This window comes from Camelus bactrianus, chromosome 9 (genome assembly GCF_048773025.1).
Source record: "Camelus bactrianus isolate YW-2024 breed Bactrian camel chromosome 9, ASM4877302v1, whole genome shotgun sequence".
NCBI lineage: Eukaryota > Metazoa > Chordata > Mammalia > Artiodactyla > Camelidae > Camelus > Camelus bactrianus.
The window spans coordinates 48,159,645-48,174,253 of record NC_133547.1 but is presented as its reverse complement, the minus strand read 5'-3'; the positions used below and the strand labels follow the sequence as shown (position 1 = coordinate 48,174,253).

General features: G+C 44.1%; 1 protein-coding gene across 1 annotated transcript in view; it reads left to right on the top strand.

The window, feature by feature from the left end:
• The first annotated feature begins 7,836 nt into the window (after positions 1-7,836).
• Positions 7,837-14,609, top strand: part of ZNF697 (zinc finger protein 697) — a 28,289-nt gene continuing 21,516 nt past the window's right edge. The window contains exon 1 of the mRNA XM_074370284.1: positions 7,837-8,004. The gene's annotated coding sequence lies outside the window, so the exon portion shown is untranslated. The remainder of the gene's footprint in view (positions 8,005-14,609) is intronic.

The following is a 14,609-nucleotide window of genomic DNA, read 5'->3' as shown; positions in this document are numbered from 1 at the left end:
ACCAAAAATGTATATATATATACACCAAAAAAAAAAAAGCTGTGACTAGTGGTAAATGATGGGAAAATTAGCATGCCAGTGGAAGTGATAATTAATGCTGTTGAGTGTAGACAGTGTCAGAGAAAACAAAGCAGTTTAACCCCACTTTCTCAGTCAACCTCTAAGGACTGAGCCATTTACTTCTCAGTCTGTCTCAAGACCCTGGTCCTGCGTCCACAGTCTCCTCACTTAGCATGAGTCACGATGTCATTCAGGTCCTGGGGCCATGCCTACTCCTCTAGACTCAGTCATTGTCATTCTGCATGACTCCCTGCCCCACCCTACCCTACAGCATCTCTGTTGCCTGAGGCACCCAGCTCCTCGCTCAGAAAATTTAACTTCTAATCTTCAAGACTCAGCTCTGGTGTCACCACTGGGAAAGCAACCTCTGACAGTCCCAATGTCCTCTGTGCCCTGATGGTCTTCTATGCACGCTCAGTCACAGCGGTATCTCCTCGCGTGGTTATTGTTCTTCCAGCAGAAGATTGCTGTCAGGACCTGCAACTTTTCATTCTAGCATCCCTGGCACTGAGCACCCTGCTCGGAAGGGAGCAGGCGTACACTAATACAGTGAGTATCCAACTGCCGAATGAATGGCTGGACGGCTGGACGGATGAGGGGATGGATGGATGGGACTTCCTGGCTCTCCCCTTCACACTCTCACTGTGAACATTCTCATCTCTCTTCTTGCCTCACAGGCTTCAGTTCAGCCTCTTAGGCCTACTTCCGAGCAACCTTGGGTAACTGTAGCCTCTCCACGCCTCATTTTCCTTATTTGTGAAATAGAGATTAATTGTGAACACTAAACAATAAATGGTTCCTGATTTATGACAAGTTCCATGTAGATAATCATATTATCTGCAAATAACAGTTTTGTTTCTTCATTTTTAATGTTTATACCTTTGATTTTCTTCTCTTGTAGGATTGGCATAGATTTCCAGTACCAGGTGGAAGAGCAGCACCAAACACGGCGTCCACGGAGGAAAAGACCACATCACTGACGGCCGTCATCCAGGTGAGTCTACCCCATCCTGCTCGCCACCACCCACCCCTTTCCTGAGAACTTTCCCTGCAAGAAACACCGAAAAACATTCAGAATCTCCAAGTTTAGTCAGAAATATTTCTGTTGAAATAGGCAGAAATCTAATTCAATTAGATAAACTTTTTAAAAACCACATTGTGTTGGGGATGGGATTTAATCCTCCCTGGAACTGAAGAGCACAGGGATAGATTAGGATTGGCTGAAGTGAAGACTTCAGATAAACTTCCCTTTCTCTGTTTCTCCCTCTGTCTGCCCTTCTTTTCTCTGTGTTGCCTCCACTGGCAAGCGACACCCTCCAGCATCTTCAGAGTTATGTTGTCTTTTCAATGAGCAATTCCAACAGAGCAAGAAGAACTTCTTTAACCTCAGCTTCTGGGTCACACACCCATGCCTGAACCCACCACTGGTCTGTGGGATGTCAGAGGTGCTGACTGGCAGGCCTGGAACTGGAGGATGAAGAGGTGGAGGTGGGGGAAGGGTGGCAGCCTCTTCCAGACAAGACTCAAGTTGAGGGAAGGATGGTTCCTCAGAAGGGAAATTAGGGTGTTGTTTCAAAAATTGTGAATACACGCAGAGCCACTAAAAAAACAACAGTCCTGCTCTGCCCTTCACCTCTTGGCTTCCCCTTCTTTCACACACACGGTTTATAAAATGCCCCCAATCCCTATATCAAGCTAAAAAGATTCTGCACAGTAAAGGAAATTATCAATAAAACGAAATGTCCACCCACGAAATGGAAGAAGATATTTGCAAACACTATATCTGATAAGGGGTTAAATCCAAAAGAACTCATACAACTCAACATCAGAAAAACAAACAACCCAATTTTAAAAAATGGGTAGAGGATCAGAACAGACATTTTTCATAGGAAGGCATAGAGACGGCCGGCACGCACATGAAAAGATGCTCAATATCGTTAACCATCAGGGAAATATAAATCAAAATCACAGAGAAATACCACTTCACACCTGTCAGAATGACTATTGTCCAAAAGATAACAAAAAACAAGTGTTGGAGTGGATGTGGAGAAAAGGGAAACCTCATGCACTGTTGGTGGGAATGTAAATTGGTGAAGCCACTATGGAAAACAATATGGAGATTCCTCAAAAAATGTAAATAGAACTACCACACAGTAGATCCGGCAATCCCACTCGTGGGTATTTATCTAAAGAAAACAAAAACACAAAAAATTAAAAAGATATACGTACCTCCAGGTACTTTGCAGCTTTATTTACAATACCCAAGACATGAAAGCAGCCAAAGTGTCCATCAATAGACGACTGGATAAAGAAGACATGGTGTATATATACAATGGAATATTTCTCAGCAATAAAAAGAATGAAATCTTGCCATTTGTGACAACATGGATGGACCTAGAGGATATTATGCTAAGTGAAATAAGTCAGTCTGAGAAAAAAATACTATATGATTTCACTTACACGTGGAATCTAAAAAAAACAAAACAAATGAACACACATAACCAAACAGAAGCAGAGTCATAGATGTGGAGAACAAACAGGGGGTTGCCGGAGGGGAGTGGGTGTAGTGGGAGGAAAGAACTAGGTGAGGGAGATTAAGAGTCACGAATTTCCAGCTGTGAAATAAATGAGTCACAGATGTGAAACACATGGTGTAGGGAACATAGTCACTAGCTATGTCATATCTTTGTATGGTGACAGGTGGTGACTAGACTTATCATAGGGACCAGTTTGAAATGGGTAGAAATATTGAATCACTATGTCGTGTAACAGGAACGAGGTGAACTATTTTTCAAAAACAAACAAATAAACAAACTCATAGAAAAAGAGATCAGATTTGTAGTTATCAGAGGCAAGGGGTGGGGAGAGGGGGGGAATTAGATGAAGGTACAGTCAAAAGGTACAAACTTCCAGGTACAAGATACATAAGTATTAGGGATGTAATGTACAACATGATAACTGTAACACGGCTGTCTGTGATATATAAGAGTTGTTAAGAGAGTAAATCCTAACAGTTTGCATCACAAGAAAAAAACAACTTTTTTCTATTTTTTTAATTCGGTATCTATGAGATGATGGACATTCACTAAACTTACTGTGGTCATCATTTCATGATGTATGTAAATCAGATCCTTATGCTGTACACCTTAAAGTGACGCAGTACTGTATGTCAATAACACTGGAAAAAATATTATTAATGAACAATTAAAATAAAAAATAAAATGGAAAAAACCCCACATAATTATGCCATGCCTGGCAAGGGCTGTCAGAGATAGGATGGAGGATGCTGTGGGCAGACACAAAAATGCCCCCACTTAAAACCATCGAATTACTCCACACATACATGCAAATGCATTGACACATACTGCAAGGAAAGAGAGTCCTACTTGGTGTCTAATGCCTAGTCCATGCTCTTTACATAATGTCTATTCTGTCTTTCTGACAGCTATGGCTGAACTACACATTTGATCACTCCGCACCCAGCTGGTGAAAAATGATGGAGAGAAAAAAATAGGGTAACTCCTACCCCAAAGCAAAGCATAAATAAGAAGACTGTTCCATAGGATGTATCCAGTTCTACTAATTAGAAATTGCAAGCTTTACCTGCCCTGCCGGGAACTGGGTTCATTGGCCAGTTTAGCTATCCCACTTGAATGCTCGAGAAAGATTCTTAATGGCAATTTTCCTCCATGATCACAACCTCAGTGGGAACTGGGGAGAGCACCCCTTCTCGGGACGGAACTGTTTTAGCTCCCACCTGCTAATGTAGTTCAGGGGCAGAGCCCTCCTGCACTCTAGACATTGGCCTGGGGCTTTCTCTCTTTTAAGGAAAGACCTTAGGGCTGCTTCACCTTCCAGTCTTTAGCTGAATGCTCACCATTTTGACCTCTGCCTAGGGGCAGTTTGAGTCAATTACTGGGGTTGAGGAGGACTCACGTATCGGCTTCTTGATGCAAGGCTGTGCACTAGTGGATAGCTCTTGGAATTAGGGCGACCTGATTTAGAGCTGCCACTCAAGTGTTCTTATTAATAGCACCCCAACTCACACCCAAAATTGTCCCATTTTGGATGATAAATTATATGGTCACCCTACTTAAAATGGGGTTAATTTTCCCTTCCTCAGACAAAGATGATACAGTAGGAGGAATCTGATGTAGACCCTGAAAACAGTCTTTCCATTATCAGTTTTGAGGTTTTTGTTTGTTTGTTTTTGTTTTTGTTTTGTTTTGTTTTGTTTTTACCCTCATGCCTTTGCTGTCACTCCGGAAAGAGCAGAGAATTTCATTTTTCCCACTTGGCATGGCTCAATATACCTGACTATTGACCATTTGATTTTGCCAGCTAGAGGCAAAAAGAGCATCTTTTAGCCAGGCTGCAATTGTTTTCTCACTGCTTCTACACAGGCCAGTTTCAACATCAGCATGTTTCTCTCTTTAGGACATTTAGAAAAGTTACAAGTATTCCAAACCGTCTAAAATCCTAACCTCTAAAACTCCACCCTTGAAATGCTGGGGTCTGAGACCTTTGGCTCAGTTGTTTGGTTACTACCATAAGTATTTCCAATTCTCTAGCCTGGTACAGAGAGATCTTTTCCATCCTCACTCTTCCTCAACTTAGCCAGTTGCACATTTAAGGATCTGCACTACAAGACCTCATGACCAGTTTTATAGAACTCTTTTGACTGCAAGAAATAGAATTTAACTCGAAATAACTTAAGCCCAAGAGGGAATATTTTGGCTCATGTAAAAAGTCTAGGGGTAACTTGGCTTTAGACATGATCAACAGTAGCATAAAGATTTGCTTGTGATTATGTTTTCTCTCTTTAACGCACATACACACACACACACACACCCCTCTTTTCTCAGCTCTGCTTCGTCTTTTAGCTTGTCCCTTGCACAGCAATGGAACAGGTTCATTAGCAGGTATTGATCTTATTTCTACCACCACCTGCCACCCTGTAAACCACAAAGGATGGGAAGGGGGCTATTTTTCCAAAGATGTTGTCACCAAAGAAAAGGGGAGATGGATGGTCAAGATAGTAAGAAAAATAATAGATGTCCACCTTATACTTGAAAGCTTAAAAAACATAGGCAAATCTATCCAGGCTCAATTCCTCTTTTGAAAGATGAGAGTGAGAACAGTTATCTATTCTACCTCAAAGTGAAATTTAAAAGAAAAAAAAAGGGTAAAATATTTGCTTAATTTAAGAATAAAATCAAACCCAAACCCACAGACTTAAAAGTTGACACTTTTCTGAAGTTGTTGTGTGCCTTCGGAACCTGCTGTCAAGTTGGAAAACTTGACATCCATCCTCTAACAGCCAGGGAGCCCTTCTTTCCCTCCCTTTATCCACTTGTCTATTGCCTTTCCCTGAGGACAAGAAGGGTGGGGGAGGCCCATGACGAGGAAGAAAGGAATGTCGTTTCTGTCTGGCCTCAGACTGCATATCTTTGCTGGGAATGTGCAGTTTATTCATTTCAACCTCAACATCTTCAGCAGTGATCCATAACAGGAATTAGTTAATTCGACAAGTATTTGTTGAATGCCTAATCCTTCATCCTTTCTCCCTCCTCTGTCTTCACCCTCTGCCTCTCTCCTAGATCTTTCTCATCAGCATTTAAACATCCCCAAGGAGCTCTCATCTTAAAAATCAAATAAAAACCCCACAAACAGAAATTCCTCCTTAGACCCTACTTCCTTCCCAGCTCCTCCCCCTTTCTCACAACCAAATTTCACACACTCTGTGTCCCTACAACGTACTATCTGCGTTTTCTTGCCTCCCATCCCCTCCTCTGGTCACTCCTGTCCCTTTCCTGCTCTTACCAGAAGAAAAGAGTTTATGGAAACAGCACCACTTTCTAGGAAAACAAACCTCTGTGGATGGCTTTGTTATAGCCCTTGAATCCTGTGTGGGAATTGTCTGTGTGACACTAACTGGAGTGCGAGCTTCAATGTCAGGGTAAGACATAGCTTGCATTTACCCAGGAGGCATCTTCTGTCTACTCCAGGCTTAGAGAATAGCATGTAGTGTTAAATACATCTCTGTTAAAGTAACCAATTAACTTGGGTTGGGGAAATAAAAGGAGCAGGTTTGGTGTGGGATGGAGATAGTGAGATTTTAGGTATCTTGAGCTGAAGGCAGAAATGGAGGAGGAGGAGAGCCTACCGTGTTAGAAGCAAGGCAGAAAATAGCTTCAACAAGGAGGTGGTAGACAGTGTTAAATGCTACAAGCAAGTGTGCCATTTTTTCAAGCTGGACGCTGGAAGAGGTTGCTACATTTGCCTAACAACCATTATCAGTTATCTTTTTTTTTTTTTTTTGCGGGGGGTGGGGAAGGGGCACATTTTCACTGAATGTTACCAGCCTGCAAACCATTAAGGAGTAATAATAATTTGTAGGGTCTGGAAAATGCAAAGATCACAGCACAATTCATTTAGGCTGGATGGTCAACAGCGTGACATACAACAGGAACTTTGGGGAGGGAGGTGATCACGTCTGCGTGCTTCTCATTAATTCTACACCTGAATCCAGTCCATTTTATGCCTATGGTTAAGGATCTCCAAAGAAAGAAAACCACAGCAGAAAAGAAAAGTGGGTACACTTTTCTTAAAAGTAAACTAAATAAATCCCTCACCCATATGTTCTAATTCCTGTGCCTTTGAAATGTGAGAGACCAAGTGGATACTACAAGTAATTGTGACCTGCCTGACTATTTTTCAAACACATTTAGAGCATCCTAGAACTGCTCTTTTCCTTTCTCCATTCACTACACTGATCACCCTCCTTGGGAGAGAACACAGCTTTCAGTTATTTAGTCTCTCTGTTCCCTTCCTTGATTTTCCCACGAGGGTCCTGGGAATCAGACAGGAATGTGTGGAGGACGTTACAGACTCTTGATATTCTGGAAGCGGGTTCCTCTCTCTTGTAGCCAAGGTCCCCCTTCCCTAACCGCCACACTCTCGCTCACTGTTACATGGCCATCACATCTGTTTTTGCAGAACCGAGGAAACTGACTCCTAAAGGTGAAAGGAAAAGATAAGCAGAAAGTCCAGCAAGTTCCTCATTCAGCAGCACACAGGTTTTTAACGTGTCTAATAGTTAATTCATGTAATTTGTTTTCAATCTCTCAGTTGAATTACTTTTCTTGAAAAGATGCCTGGGACGAGGCCAACACTGGAGGGAGGAATGTCACCGGGTCAGGATCTGGGAACAATCAGCTCTTATGATTTTAAGGATGAAGCGCCAAGATCTTAAGGAACCTGAATTCCTGGTGAGCAGTCAAGTTCTTTAATCCGCCCCCAGCAGGGTTCCGGTGGCTTAAAACAGAAAAGGGAAAAGAAAAAGAAAAAGAAAAAGAAAAAGAAAAAGAAAAAAAATTTATTTAAAAACCCAAGTCAACCCAAATCGAAGCCACCTTCAACTTCCTCATTTCTAAAGAAAAGGCCTCTCCCCCCGCGGTCCTCCCGCACACGGCGACAGCTCAGCGGCAGGACCCCAGTTTGGGATTCGGGCTCGGGGACCAGCGCCCTCCGGGACTGCGGGCTCGGCGCGCGCCGCGGGGCGGGGCCCAGGCCACCGTTCACCCGCCGCTCCCTTCCCCGGAGCGCTTGGGGAAGAGAGCCCCAAGTGGGCCCGGGGTCCTCGGCTGGCCGGAGCTGCCTCCCGGGCGCCCGCTGCTGCGGTGGCAGGAAGTCCCCGGGAACTACAAATCGAGGCATGCTGGGAACATTCCCCTGCTCCTCCCAGGAAATGTCCTTTGTCCAGCCCTACAGGAAGCCCCAGTGAGGAGTCAGCCGGGCAGCCAGCCAGTCTGCCAGCCAGCCAGCCAGCCAGCGGCCGCTGCAGCTGCCGTCGCCGCAGCACAAGGGCAGACGCGCCGCGGCGCGGGGCTCGGGCCGGCGCGTGCGGTGCCCTCGCTCCTGGCCGCGCCCGCCGCCGCGCAGGTAGGAGCGTGCCTGCGCCTGGGCTCCCCCGCCGCCTGGGGATGGGGCTCATTGGGACCCGACCCGACCGCTGCGGGGATGGGGTGTGCGCCTGTGAGCGGGTGGCGGAACCTCTGGGCGAATTTGTGCCTGGTAGACTGGACCGTTGTCCGCTCCCCCGGGGTGCAGGGGCTCCGGGCGCACAGGGGTGCTCTTGCGGCCCCCAAGCCCGGGCTGAGCTCCCTCCGGGGTCTGAGGCGAGGGGTGGGGAGGATTAGGCTGAGACGCGAGGGAGGAGGCAGCGCGGCGAGAGGCAGTCGGACCGTCCCGCCGACCACCGAAGGGGGCATCCGAGACCCTCGGTAAAAGGAAGCCTAAGGAGGAGCTTGGGAGGCAAGGAGAAGGTGAAGGGCTTTGTGTGCAGCTGCGGACGGGGACCAACTGCGTTCCCCTCGCCTTGTCTCTCTGCGCCCCCATCCCTACTTGGGGCTGTAGGGGACCAGGGTAGGAGACTCCGAGGAGGGGCAGCGGGTCATCTTGGTCCTTGTGAAATGTCTTCTCCCGTTTCCTCTCCACTCCATTCTAGCCTGACTCAGAGCAGCGGCTTGGGCTGCCATCAGACTGGGCAAATGGCACAATAAGGGTGGGTGGGCGGAGAGATGGGCAGCAGCTCGCCGTCCTGGAGGGGTTGCCGTATAGCTCTGGCAGGCTTCCCAACCCCAAATATCCACGTCTGCCGGTGGCTGGGTCGGGGGCAAAGTTGATACCTTCAACCAGAGAGAATGCCGAGGCAAAATACCGTGACTGGAGGCATGGGGTGAAGCGTGTGTTGGGAGGAGAGGGAGCGTTAAGAGGTGGGGGTGGGGGACGCCAGCGGCAACACGGGCGCTCTGAGTGTACCTTATGGCCAGTGTACGTTATGGCCAGGCTTCGAGAATCGGATTACCCCTTCCTCTGGGACTTTCCACGATTTTCCTTTTTCCTAACCGCCCCCCCCAACCCCGACCCCCACCCTAGAATGAATCAACCGCCCATGGCTACCTGAGCGCTAGGCTGAGTTCAATCTGGTGATGTATCCCTGCCCTGATAGCTGAAGTATTTGTCCTTTACCCTGAGGGTGACATGAATACTCTGCATCTCCTTTGGTGTTATCCTCCTCCCATGGGACTAAGGGTGTGGTAAAGACGGTTGGATATGGCTATTAAGTTAATAGTCTTTGAGGAGCTGTGATGGAGGAGTGGGCAACTTTAATGGCCCAAGCGTTACTGCTGTAACTGAACTCACTCACCCAAGGGGCCTCTGTTTCTCCTTGCTTTCCTCCCTTGTTTATTTTACTGCTCTATTCAAGTGTATACCTTCTCTTAACAAGCCAACATAGGGATATTAGTTAAAGTGGAATGCATTTTAGGAGCCAAATGAACGTTTATAGATGCCTCTTTGGTGTTGAGGTGACAGTACCCACGGCTCGTGATGATGTGGTAGGCACATAGCCCTGCATCCTATATGAATAGCTTATAGGAAGGGGAACAAAACATTTTTCACTGGCTTCTCTAGGAAAGATGAAGCATCTGAAGTGAGAGTGGAATGGAGCCGGGAAAACCCAGTTGTTGAGGTGAGGGCATGAGGATGGAGAAACAAAGGGAAAAGGCTCTGTGAGTTCAGGAGATGATTTCTAGTTGGAATATACAGGCTGTGTGCAGGTGGAGGTTGTTGTTGGGGGAAATTTGATGTTAGAAGTTTAACTGGGCTCCAAAGAGAGTAAGATGGTGCCATGGTGGAACCAAGGTCATAAAATGGGAACTTTACAGACAGGAAAACATAGATGCCTTTCAAAATCTACCAGGATTAAGGCACTGAATGGAAACAAGTCAGACTGAGAAGAACAGACTAATGCATCTGAGTTGGACTGGGAAGGGTGCCTCGCTGTAGGTTGTATGACTAAGGCTGATGGAGTTGCATCACATTTCCTCTCCCTCCTTCCAAAAGCTCTTTGGATTTCCTCTGGATCTACATGCTTGCCTAATTTCTAACTTTCAGTTAAGGCAAGGAGAAAGGGTAAAAGCCGGTTAAAGATGGTAAATTAAAGCAAGAAAGACCTTGTCTGCTCATGTAGAGTGAAAAAAAAAAAAAGCTGCCAAAAAGCTCATTAAGAGGTCTGGAACCTGAATCTATGTTAATACCTTTTGGGCTTTTCCTTTCATCTAAGATCCTACTTCTTTTTTCTTTTCCTTCCTTTCCCCCCTCTCCTAATAAGTTTCTTAGTACTACACATACTATGTAGTGTTTGTGTAATCAAGAGAGGTAACTCCGAAGTTTGGCATTCAAAACTCTTTCCAATTCAGTGCTTACCTACCTCAACCGGCCTTGGGACCTGGGCCACTTCATATTACCTACCCATTCTTGCAGCAAACAGCTCCCTTTTCCAAGATGGAACAGACATTCTTCCATCTGTGTATCTCCATCAAGTTGAACGCCATGTTTGTTGGGCATCCTTGACCTCTCCTGATTATTTTCTCCAAATGCCAGTCCAGTGGATGCAGAAGTCTTGTAGAAGTCTTCCTGAACCTCCTAGTCAGGATTAATCCCATCCCCATTGTACTTTGTGTCCTTTGGATGACACGCATCTCGGGTCTGCCTTGTGATAGTTAGATGTTCTCTTTTTCCCCTTCAAAATGTAAACCCCTGGAGGACAATGGCTCTCTCCATTCTGTCCTTTATACCTAGCAGGTGCACAAAGGATGTGCTTTGAAAAAACATGAATAAATGAAGGAATGAGTGAAAGAATTTAAAGAATGCATCTGTCTTAATTTATCTCTTTCCTTTTCTATAAAAAAGGAGATGAAGCCTTTATCATAGACAGATCATTGCAACTATGTCTCTAAAGCATCTATAGAGTTTTTCCTTTTGCTCATGGATTAGGAGACCCTAAAAAGATCTATCACTATGTCTAGTATAAGACACTCATTAAAAGTTTGTTGAATAGGTTCTTTGTCAGCCTAAATTTTCAAACTCTATAGACAGTATGGAATGGATTAATCCCAAGTGGATAAGTAATGACCTTTGTCATGTTCCTAGACTAAAGAAACTGATGGTTTCTTCTCAATTGTGAAGTTTCTATGGGCTTGTTAGACTACAAAGGTCATCCTGCTATTTTCAAGTAAACCACTGACTTTTACCATGTTGCCTTGATGTTTATAGCTCACACAATCTACGAGGATTAAAATGTAGCATATAGAATTGGAAGACAGATCAGATTTTCAAACGTTTCCCAAAGACACTGCAATTTTGTAGTACCTCATTTATCTCTAACTGGACAATTTTTTATGCTTCTTTGTCAGGTGATGACAACAGTTACTGTTTATGGAACATCTGTGTATCAACTATTGAACTAGAGAATTTCTATGTATTGCTTCTATCTGATGATTTATATATTATTCTCTCTCTTCTACAAATGAGGAAACTGGGGCTCAGAGAGAAGCAAGAAACTTGCTTGGAGTCCCAGATTCTGGAGATAGACTGGAATTTAGCTCTGTTGACTCCCAAGCCTGTTCAGAATGGGTGTGCTTTTGCTTTCTCTGGAAGAAAACTGCTGAATCTCTATTCCTTCCTCCTCTGAGATCCTTCACTTTCCAGATTTCCTACTAGTATTGCTGGGCTTCTAAATGCATTCTAATAAATCTTATTTTGAGAGGCAATGGTTTTTCATAAAAGCATTACTTTTATGTCCTTAAAACCCCATGACCATCATTTGGAAAGACCAGGTTCAGAATCCCTGGGAAAACCTTTGGGCATGGAACTGTTTACAGGAATTCTTTTCTCTTTTCTCCCAGCCCATCTAATGTCTTTCTCTTCCTCCCTCCAGGTCAAGTCTCACCCCTTCTGGGTACCCTTTCTCGACCACTCCAGGCCCTACTCAGCCTCTCTTCTAATCTTTTGCATGGTCTGAAATACCTGAAGCTCGATGTCTTCTTTTGAAAGTAAACTTGAATGAGCCCCCAGAGTGTGCTGGAATATTGGCATATTCTCTGCACATGGCAGGGACTTCATGTCCAGAACACAGCCCGGCATATTGTGGGCTTTCAGGAACTGAGTCGATGATGAATTGGTAATGACTCAAAATGCAAAAGTGTAGGCGTGAAACATTATTTGCATGTTGGTGAGGGATCAAAGGGTCATTTTCTTAGTTAATTTTCATGTGACTGCCAAAAAAAAGGAGGGGAGGAAGTACCCTCTTGAAATATATGAGAGCAGGTCTGTGTATTGCTGAGTTTTATGATTAACAAAATCAGCGCTAAATGATTGTGGTGTTTTCTTGATGTTGGGTAGCATGGGTGGGGCCATTGCTTCAGTACTTTCTCCTGCTGTTATGACCACCTTCTACCATGTCCTCTAGGAGAGACCTCTTTCTGCACATCTGAGAAAATTAGAGGGGTTTCCCTACCTCTGCAGATTTAAAAAAAAAAAGAAAACAAAGGCAGGGATGAGGAAGGAAGACATTTCCTTCTGTTTTTACCTCTGAGTAGAGTAGCATGATTTGTGTAGGGTATGGAATTGGGTTTTATTGCATCGTGTATTGATGGGGATGGTAAAAAGATCAGCAGCTTTTCCTCTTTGGGTGGAAAAAGCTTCTATCTGCCACGAGACTGAACCCATTTCCTGAGGCTAAGGCAACTCTTTCCCTGATCTCAAGGCCCCCCAGTGCTTTGGAAGCCTCAGTATAAAGGCGGTGTTCGTGGGTGACTATAATCACATTAGTCATTTTAAATGAAAGCAGGACAGTTTTTGGAGTCCCTATCCTTGTTCAGCATTGTGCACCCAGAGACTAGCAACACTGTTCCAGCCCAGTGTGCAGTGTGCAATTCTCCAGTTTCCCCTCCCCGCAGAGGGTCACGTCTGAGTCATGTGCACGAGGCTCTAATTTGGTTAAATGTGTGTAGTTAAGAGAAAAGGGCCTACTTTCATTCAGAGGGGCATTTTAGCTGTATTTTCTTTGGAGAGCTTTGTCAAGATCTTACCAAAAGTTACAAAACAGGAACCATGCTTTCTGGGCTTTATCAATAAGAAACGCATCGCTTTGGTCTCAGTGTCTCAGTGCCCTGCATATTCAAGTGGTTAGCTCATCTTTGATGCTTGAAAACACTTAGGCAGGGCACTCTGAGAAGAACACCTTTCCAGTTGTTGACCTTTTCTTCCCCACACCTAGGACTCTTGGTGAATTTCAAAGCATCACTTCAAAAAAACATTCCTCAAGCAGGTATTGACAATGGTTTCTGGTAGCAGTGGGTATGGTTTTGAAAGCAATGGGGTTTAAAAATTATTTCATTAGAATGTAATCTCCACAAGGCAGAACTTCTCTTGTAACTTACCAAGGGTGGTACATGATAAGGGTTCAAAGAAATTTGTTGAATGAATTGTAAAACATTTCATTTTGATTCTTTCCTAATATGATGGCACTGCCAATTTTTTGTAATGAGGTGTGGCAAAGGTTGTATGCTTATATGTGATATAAAGGAAAGGATTTTTTAATTGACATATGTGGGTTTTTAAAAAATAAACTTTATTTTTCAGAGAAGTTTTAGGTTCATAGCAGTACTGAGCAGAAATAGAGTTCCCATTTGCTACCCCCCCACACACGCACAGCCTCCCCTGCTATCAGCATACTGCACTGGAGTAGTATGTTTGTTAAAATCGACAAATCTATATTGACACATCATTATTACAAAGTCCGTAGGTTAGCGTTCACTCTTGTTATACATTCTGTGAGTTTGCACACATGTATAATGACTCTTATCCACCATTGTAGCATCACACAGTGTAGTTTCACTGCCCTAAAAATCCTCTGTGCTTCACCTAGTGATCCCTCACTCCCTTCTAACCCCCAGCAACCATTAATCTTTTACTGTCTCCATACTTTTGCCTTTTCTCAAATGTTATATAGTTGGAATCATACAATATGAAGCCTTTTCAGATTGGCTTTTCTGACTTAGTAATATGCATCCAAATTTCCCCCAGGTCTTTTCATGGCTTGATCGCTCATTTCTTTTTAGCTCTGAATAATATTCCATTGTTTGAATGTACCGCAGTTTATCTGTTCACCTACTGAAGGACATCTTGGTTGCTTCTAAGTTTTAGCAATTGTGAATAAGTCTCCTTTAAACTTCCACGTACATGGTTTTGTGTAATGGACATAACTTTCAACTCATTTGCATAAATAGTCAGGCCTACAATTGCTGAGTTTTATGGAATGAGTGTACTTAGTTTTGTAAGAAACTGCTGAACTGTCTTTCACAGTGATTGTACCATTTTGCATTCTGATCAGCAGTGAACGAGAGTTCCTGTTCCTCCGTGTCCGCACCAGCATTTGGTGTTTTCAGTGTTTGGGCTGTTTACCATTCTAATAGGTGTGTAGTGGTAGCTCACTGTTTTAATTTGCGGTTCCCTAATGACATGATGTTGGGCATCTTTTCATATGCTTGTCATGTGTATATCTTTGGTGAGATCTCTATTTAGATCTTTTGCTCATTTTAAAGTCAGGTTGTTCGTTTTCTTATTGTTGAGATGTAAGAGTTCTTTGTATATTTTGGTTAATGGTCCTTTGTCAGATACATATTTGCAAATATTTTCTG